Raw genomic sequence first — 9540 nt, forward strand, 5'->3', positions numbered from 1 at the left:
TGTGTGTGTGTGTGTGTGTGTGTGTGTGTGTGTGTGTGTGTGTGTGTTTGTACAGGCACACATGCATGCGCCTGCATGCTTGGTGGTGCTAAGGACGAATCCAAGACCTCAAGCACCGCAGGCTCTCCGCTAAGACGCAGCCTCAGCCTCTTTGCTCCGTCAGGTTGACAGACTTGTTGCCCACTCAATGACTCCAGAGCGCACTAATGGAGAAGAGTCGGAATCAGCTAGAGGTCTGTCCTTCTTGTGTTTACGTACAGGGCTAGTTTATACCTTATCGATATTAAGTGCAATGTTTGAGCCAGAGTGGAGAATGGCTTATGCAAATATTAGATCTTGTTTTACCCTTTTAGATAACTTTTATTTAAAGAAAAGATTTTCTTTTTAAATCCAGGTCAAAGGAGAAAGCACTTGCCACAAGCCTCCGTTCTAACTGTGATGTCTCTGTTTGCTTAATGGTTCAGTGCACTATCTCCAAATGCAGTAATTCTGCTCTCTCTCGTCACTTCACTGTGACTGTGGAGCCTTTTGCTAGGTCATATTTTTCCCCGACTCTGCCTTTCAGAGCAAAGAATCTGCCTCGTGGAGCTGGCACGCACAGCCTGCATTCCAGGGGTGTGTGTGTGTGTGTGTGTGTGTGTTTCATGCTAGAAGAACTGGAGGGGTTGAGCTATTCCAGGACATGCAGAGTTCATCTATGAATGCTACACTTGAAAATAGAGAGTATCTATTGCCCTCTGAGCTAGCTTCTAGGGAATGATCTCGGAGGCAGTTAGGTTTTACTTATGCAGCCAAGCTGGGATTTTCAAAACTTAGCTACAGAAGTTCACTTGATAAATGAGACACTTGTCAGTCTGTGTACTCCTTAACACTTCACTAAAAAAAAAATTCATTAAAGTTAAGACCCTTGTCATACAAGCCTGGTGGAGCAGATCTCGGTCCAGGGAACCCGCATAAAAGGGAAGAAGGACAGACACACTCCACAAAGTTGTCCTCCACACGTGAGCTTTGGCACATGCGCCCATATATACATCATCATAATTTTAAAATTAAAATATGAAAATGGAAGGCTATGTTTAATACTATAATTGCTCATTAAAGCTCATGTACTCAACTGTGAATTAGGATATTAGCTGTTGCTTACATACATAATGAGATACCACAACTAATTTACTAAGATGTTTAAAACTAAGAAGAGACACAAAGAGTGAGAGTGTGGGAAAACTGACACATATATTGCTGGCAAGAAAAAAAAAAAAAAAGACTAGCCATTCTGGAAAAGTCTGACTGTTTCTCAGAAAGTAAAGCCCAGGGCTATCACACAGCCTGGCAGTTAGACTTCTCTGGGGGGGTTATAACTAAGAATAAAACATATCTCCACACAAGACTTGTGTCCAAGTGTTGTTACTGATAGAATTCAGAAGCAACACACAAATATTTACCAAGAGATGGAAGTATAAATAAGGTGAATTTTCTCCCTACGATAGAATGCTAGTTGCTAAAGAAAGGAGTGTTTGTGCATGCTGTTGTATGAATAAGCCTTGGAAACATGATTCTAAGTGAAAGAAGCCAGACCTCAAACACCACACGTGATTCCACTGAAGTTCAGAACAGGCAAATTTATGGGAAAGGAAAGTAGATCCATGCTTGCCCGAACCAGCTGGAGGGCGAGACAAGCTGAGAGAAGGTGTCTTGTTTGGGAGTGAGGAAAGTATTCTGGAGTAGACCTTGGTGCTGGTTATATGATTCCATAAATAATCCAATCACCCCTAGAACTGTTCATCTTAATAAACACTCTTCGTTGACCAACATTTGTTCAATAAAAAAAATCATAAAATATCTCTATCATCCTTCTGCCCAAGATGGACACAGATGCTGCCTGTGTGCCATGTATTTCTGTTGGGTAAGAACATTCCTGCATGATCATCTGTTGACGAGATGTCAGTGTGCCCCTGCATACCATACAGCCCCTTGGCTGAGTAAACACTAAGAGAGAACCAGGAAGAGGAAGCCAGCAGACCAGACAGGCCTCTGTAGGCACCACCTGCTCCTGGCAACAAGAGACACGCCCTATTCCAGTTCTTAATCACTTTTTTTGTCTTTTGACTTTGAGCTTCTCAGATAATTGCCCTAATGAATACCTGGCAGGTAAGTGTTCTTTTCCGGTCTATGAGACTCAGAAATGTGTCAAACTAGGAGGAATTCTCTGAGACAGCTAACAGTTCTCTCTGCAAATTTTCTTTTTAAAGTCTGTAGTATCAAGTTTGGGATTTATAATTGTTCAATTTGTTGAGGATTCACTTAACAGGCATAATATTGATGGAAGTCTAATATAGAAACTGGAAGCCTAGACATCAAGGAGGTGCTGTTCACTCCCAAGAGGTCCACAGCCTGAGCAGGTAGACATCTGTACCACAGACCATGGTAACCATGACAGGAAAAGATGGTGCGGTGGTCAAATCACAGTGCTGTGGTGAGGTCTCTTCCTGTGAGCCAGAGGCAAGCAAGCATAGGGAATAGATTAGCAACCTGGGACTCCACTAGGTCTTGGCTATGCAAACACCATTGTCCTAGCAATGCATTTGGCAGCATGAGCCTCTTACCTTCATGCACAGTGAACACACAGCCATTTAAAAATAATGCGCTAGCAATCTGTTAGCAACCTAAGACTTCCAACTACATCCAGCTTCAGGTACACACAGCTCTCCCTAAAGACCGTCAAACTTAGACAGTTTCTACAAACATGTCCCCAGTGTATCCAGGTATAAAAATAAAAACAAATGGCTGATCTGGCCTTATCTGGTTTGGGGGCATGTGCTCTAAGACAAACTCTGTCCTCTCAATGAACTTTAGGGAGAATCTTCTTATTTTCCATCTCATGCATAGTCCTAATTGGGTGTGCATATGACTGCATTGTATGAAATGATATCCACAGCCAATGAGGACTTACGGAATAAAAACTTGTCAGTTAAAGAAAGGATCACCCAGACTACACATCTTGTGACCAAAATCTTAATTTGAACACCATAAAATTAAACCCAAAATAACAGTGGGAACCTTGAGTATCTTCACTCATGAAGCCAGCTGACACTCTTGACAATGTATCTGGCCTATCACTTTGCTTTGAATAAACTTTTCTTGTTACTTTTGCAGTCTGTGTGAGCCTACATTCTGGTTTTTGAGTAAGAAGCTAAGGGGCTAGAAAGTTTCAGCCCATCTCCTGACCATCACTAACAGGTGATAACACTACATGGACAGTCTTAGAGGGAGAGCTAGGGCTGCCTGGAAAACTAGCAGGATGTTCATGCTTAACAGAAAGTGTAGAATAGTCTAAGGTGTTTGTCACCTTAAGTTTTCCTGGGAAGACATGAATGTTCACTCATAACACATCAATGACAAACCAAAGTGACAATCCCACTCAAATTGGTTTGGTGAGCCAACAGATTTACTTAGCTGGCTTCCAGGAGTGTGAGTTAAAGGTTGCTTGTAGTATAGACCATTGGTAACTCTCAAACAGCTGCATCACCAAAACTTCATCCCATGATAGATGACAACTTCCCCATAGCAAAACCCTATGTCCCAACACCTGCTGTTCTCTTCCTTAGCCTTTTACCTTCTGACTACTCTCGCATCTCCTAAGACCACGTATAGCTGGATAGCTGGTCAGGTTCCATGCAGCTAAGACAGGCATGAGAAAGAACGAGTGGCTGGAATCTCAGGAGAAGGTCTAAGGACCCTCATATCTCCTACTATGAGAGAATGTCAATGGCCTGATCTTTTGGGTCTCCTGTGCAGCTGCTCTGATTAGAATCACAGTGGCTACCATATTCAGAGGCCAGCATTCCACAACAGCCTGAAACAGAATGGCAAGGTGTAGAACTATACAGGGCAGTGAGTAACTTTCTGAACCACTCATCTGTAGGGGTGATATTTAGAAAATGGCACCCGGTCCGGCTTGTTCCCGGGCAGCCACCATGTTCCCACTGGTCCTCAGCTCTGACCGGAGCTTCAGCTAGCTAGATGTGCAGGCTCTGGTACCCACAAAATACCAGAGTGGGGGATGGCTCTGCCAATCCACCATGCTGTATCCACAGAGCTTGACTGAACCCCAGACAATGTCTGCCATCCTCACAGAACCCGCTAGAATGTAGACTCTTAAAGCTTAAAGCTTATCGAATGGATTTATATACTTGGAAATGCTCAAATAATAAGATGCCCACACAATTAGAATTGTTACCCAATATCTAACCTTTTGATAAGTAGCTACCCAGGACTGCTCTCAACTGTTCTCAAACCATGAGTCCTCCTCCATCGTTGCTAGCCTCCTTTCTTTCCTCCCCTTCCTCTCCTTTTCCTCTCTCAACTCCTCACTCCGCCTACCTCTCATACTGCCCAATCACCAAGCCCCACTGCATATACAATGTAGCAGTAGCAGGGAATTGTCCTGCTACAAGTTTTGGTTTTATTATATTATACTTTGTTAAATTGATTATTGTCCCTTAGAAGCCTGTGTTTTTCTGAAACAGAAAGGGGGTGGATCTGCATGGGAGGAAAGTGGGGAGAAACTGGGAGATGGAAACCATGTCAGCATATATTAGGTGAGAAATGAATCTATTTTCAATAAAAGAAAAAAAAAACATTTTAAAGAACCTAAACAGCCTAACAAGGAAGCACACAGGAAAACAGCCCATGCGGTGGTCTGGGGAGAACCGCGGCCCTGTGAAAATGCAAAGCTCTGGCTTCCCAGCATGTTGGGCAAGCATTTTGCTTCTCCATAGCCCACATCATTGAAGGACATAGAGTCATGGTACCTAGGAATCCACAGGAAAGGGGGGCTTATAGTATACAATAAGGTTCTCTGAGGGATGTGGTCTCAAGGCATAGGATTCAAAAGAAGTCCTAAGTTCCTTGCACACCATCCTAAGAAATCCAATACCTCACCTAGTGTGTCAACGGTAAAGCTTCCCTTGGTGTGGAAGCACTAGTACACAGTGACCAAATGCAAGGAAAAATGGGGTTTGTGTTTTAAGAGAAGTGTAAGGACCACTCAGTAAGTATGACTGCTTCTAATCAGAAGGCAAAGGTGTGTTGGTCTAGCAGAACTTTCAAAGAGGAAGAAAACTTTATTAAGCCTAAAGATTGTGATTTTGACAAGCAATAAGTATAGTGGAGACAGCCTTTCAGCCAGAGGAAATAGCATGAGCAGAGACTTCATTTGGAAAATGTGAGTTGTTTGGAAGTAGTTCAGCCTGGGGTCCCTGGGATTAGTGGGAGGGGAGACAGAGCACTGCCAGGGACAGATCCATGCACACAAGGCCTTTGAGAGCTGGACATTTCTTGAACGTTTCCCCCAGTTTTACATCTGGATTTGTTTAGCTAATGTAGATAGACATCGTCAGTGAACTGGTTACTGAAGGTTGGGGTGGGGAGCGGGATGAGATGGGGGTGCCTGTCCTGGCTGAGTCATCCTACCCCTGGTTGGAACACTGACAACATAAATACAAAACATCTTCCAACTCTATATTGAAAACATTCAAATTTACAGGGAGCTTCAAAGTGTATTAGAAGGATTATCTTCATATCCCTTGCCTAAATTCTTCAGTTATGAATGTACATGTGTGCATGTGTGCACGTGTGCATAGGCCACAGGACAACCTCAGATGTCATTTTCCTTAGGTGCTGCCAACTTTGTATCATCATTGTTTGTTTGTTTGTTGGGAGAAGGGCTGTTTAGGCTAGACTGTGCCTGTGAGCCTCAAGACTCTGGCGATCTCTAGCTCCCTAGTGCTGGGATTTCCTAAGTTCATGCCACCACACCTGGCTTTCCAGATGGGGGTCTGAGGATTGAGCTTGGGTCCTCATGGTTTTCTGACTGACCTATCTTCCCAGCGCAGAACTTTTTCTTGAAGAGCAGATGCCAGTTAATATGTACAGTGTCTCGTAACCTGTGTTTGTCTGCTTATGCCTTGGCTGTTTTTTAATGTTGCCTGAATGCTGCTGCATCCCCCTGTGCTAAGCTGTTCTGTAACTGGGGATGGTGCTGAGACACTTGGCTTAGGGTTTACTGCTATATGGCTCCATTTGAAGCATATTTTCCTTTATTTGATAAATCTATGGTGCAATTCTTTTGGGATGGTAGGATACAGTTTGACAACAACCTTCTGATCTATGATTTTAGTATTTCTTGGTGCTTCTTGCCTAAATAAGTTATTAAATGTGGCTTTTTAAATTCTGTCCTTCATCTTAGATTTACTAGCTGGTATTTATTTGAAAACTTTTGTCTTCTTACCAAGCTTTTCCCTTTAATTTGGAGAGGTGTTTTAAACTAATTAAGGGTCTTATAGACTAATTATTAGTACTAACTGCCCCTATTTGTTTCCAGTATTAGCTAGTAATTGTTTTATATACTGGGGATTGAACACTGAGCCTCAGGAATTCTTAGTATACATCTTTACCACTGAGTTAAGCATTCAGCCGCCTAAAAATACGTGTTTAACTTGCCCAAATTCTTGTTAGAGGCATTTATGAAATAAAATCACTGACTCTACTGGTGGAATTATGTTTCTTGTTGATAAAAGAGGATACTCATAACAGCGTTAATTTTATTAATTGCTAGCACCACTGCCTCTGCAATAACATTGACACAAGGAGTTAAGACAGCTATTTTTGTTAACCATCTAGCAAAAAAATGTTACTAATGTATTGAGTATACAAAAGGATTTATATTGGTATCTGGAACAATCAATGCTCTATAACCTATTCAAATTATCTGAAGGAGGTTCAGGGTTCAAGAGATAGGAGGCATCCCAAGTGTCATGACAAATATCATTGGAGTAGTGTTACTTCTAAAATTTACAATGATTGCCATTTTAATTAGAAAAAAGTTTAAAGATGCCTGAAGAATATTTGGCATATCCTAACACCTCTCTACGTGTGTTGACTTTGCATAGTGAGATTATGAATTGAAAGAATGTTGCTCTGTTGAGCTTTGATGCTGCAGATAATGCCGATAAAATTATCCATGGCCTGAGGTCAATATTTCCATTTTGGACAAACCTCAGGAAAGGCATATATAGCTTGATCATGCTAGCCCTTCTTGTCCTAGGAATACTTTTATTCCTGCCCATTGTGTTAAAGCTCATCTCTAACTACATCAACAGGCTGGCAGCCAAAGTACATGACTTGAAACTGAAACTGAACCCCCAGACAGAATTATTAATTTAACAGACTGGCAATCTAAGACTCTGCACAGAGCCTTACCAACCTAAGACAGACGTGCATTGCTTATGATAATGCATATTCCACAATGGGTAAGGAAGGCTTTCTTGTGAGAACGACCTAAGGAAGGTTTTCTTGTCAGAATGATCTAAGACAGGCTCAGTCTAGTTTATGCAATAAAAAGGGGGAGATGTGGAGAGCTTTCGGGGCTGCCTGGAAGGAATCTGACATTGGCCAAGGACAAGGAAATGGGCAGCTTGGAAGGAATCTGACATAGGCCAAAGACAAGGAAATGGACTGCAAGCAGAAATCTGACATTAGGCTGGAACAAAGGAGTAATTTCAGGCAGAAATCTAAATCCTAGGCTAGGACAAAAAAGAAATTTCAGGTAGAAATCTCAATTTTAGGCTAGAACAAAGAAGTAATTTCAGGCAGAAATCTAAATTTTAAGATAGAACAAAGAAGTAGGCTTCAGGCATGAAAATGACTTTGGGCTGGGACAGGGAAGTAGGCTCAGATATTTTGATCATCCTGATAAGCCCTTAGAAATAGTGATCACAGGAGTAAACCCAGGATTCTATTTATTGTCGTGCATGTTCTTTGATTATCTGGGTTTATTGTCTTCCTTGTTCCTTGACTATCTGCATCTATTATATAGCTAATTCCTCAACCTAGAACTGACCTTAATACTTGCGTGTAATTTAAACAATATAAAGGCAAAAACGAGGGAGGAGGGATGGGGTAGAGGATTAATGAGTGGGGGGAATGGGGAAGGGGAATGGTATCTGAAATACAAATAAATAAAATATCGAATAAAAAAAGGAAAAAAAGAGGATACTCAAGGGAAACATTCATGTTCGACCGATCTCTTCGGTGAATGCCTGACTGATTTCATAAGCAAACATCTTACACTTAAGAGTGAGGTAGATGAAGGTTAGAGAAGCAGATTAATATTATGACAATGAGGTTCTTCTTTTCATAACTCACATGGCTTTCCTTCTGAGATACCTAATTTTTATAGAAAGCCTGGGAAGATAGCCCAGGCATTATGGAATGTGAACATTAGAGCAAATGTTATCTGGCAGCCACAATGCTGTAAGTTATTCTCGTTTCAGCTTAGAAACACGTTTTTATTTTTAGATTATTTATTTATTAGTTTGAGACAAGGTCAGTATATAGCCCAGGGAGCCTCCAGCTCCTGATCCCCCTATTCCAACCTCCGGGTATAGTATCACAGTGTTTGAAACCATGCCAATCTTGGTGACACACTTCAACACAGGCATACAAGAATAGTGAGTGTGAGTTATAGCCTGTCTTGCACATCAAAAAACTACAAAATTACATAATGTCTCATAGTTTGCCCAGCTTTTAACTAATTTTTCAGTGGCCAAGTAAGCCTGCAGACTTTAAGATAAATGCGCTAAACCAAAGATCTCATCCATAGCTGCAAATCAAAGGAAAATCAAGGACTTCGTTGGAAAATTTTTTGGTGACCCCAGGAGTCTGGTGGCTGGATGGTCCACCCTGCAAAGATCTCCATGGCTGAGCCACAGCACTGCGAGCAGAAAAAGGTCCTCAAAGCCTGGAGAGGCTTGCTGTGCCCTGACACAGCACCAGTCTGTTCCTCCCCCATCCTCTGCTGTTGTGGATTTGCTGATTTGCTCTTGTCTTCCTGGAACTCTAGAACTCTTAGCTAGGAGACACTTTCTTCTGGAATTGTTTGGAATGAGCAGGATTTATTCTGCTTGTTGCTACTTACAATATGTTAGGAATAATGAGTCAAACTTATTCTTAGGAATATGTATCATCTCCGTAGGCCTCGATCTAAAGCCACTGATAACAGTATCCCATACGATGCCATTGAAAATTTATCTTGGGCTCCCAAACTACCTTCCCTTTTATAGTCTAATTAGCAATAATAATTTTAGAAAGCTATTTCCCTTCTCAATTATTTTTATTCACTTTCTCACTTTATTGTTAGTATGAATCCTGTGATCACATTTTTTCCAACATAATATTTTTATTGATTATTTAGGAATTTCTCATAATGCACCCCAATCACACTCTCTTTCCAGTCCTCTCAGGTCCAGCTCCACACCCATGTGACCTTTCCAGAAGAAGGAGGAGGAGGAGGAGGAGGAGGAGGAGGAGGAGGAGGAAAAGGAGAAGGAGGAGAAGAAGAAAGAAGAAGAAGGAGGAGGAGGAGAAGGAGGAGAAGAAGAAAGAAGAAGAAGAAGAAGAAGAAGAAGAAGAAGAAGAAGAAGAAGAAGAAGAAGAAGAGGAGGAGGAGGGAAGGGAGGGGGAGGGGAGGGAAGGGGAGGG

At 41.8% G+C, this 9540-nt stretch overlaps 1 protein-coding gene across 2 annotated transcripts in view; it reads right to left on the reverse strand.

The window, feature by feature from the left end:
• The window catches only part of Fbxl13 (F-box and leucine rich repeat protein 13), a 171630-nt gene that overhangs the window by 23026 nt on the left and 139064 nt on the right, over positions 1 to 9540 (reverse strand). The gene's annotated exons all lie outside the window — the stretch shown is intronic.

Source organism: Grammomys surdaster, unplaced genomic scaffold (assembly GCF_004785775.1).
Source record: "Grammomys surdaster isolate TR1022 unplaced genomic scaffold, NIH_TR_1.0 125793, whole genome shotgun sequence".
NCBI classification, from domain to species: Eukaryota; Metazoa; Chordata; class Mammalia; order Rodentia; family Muridae; genus Grammomys; species Grammomys surdaster.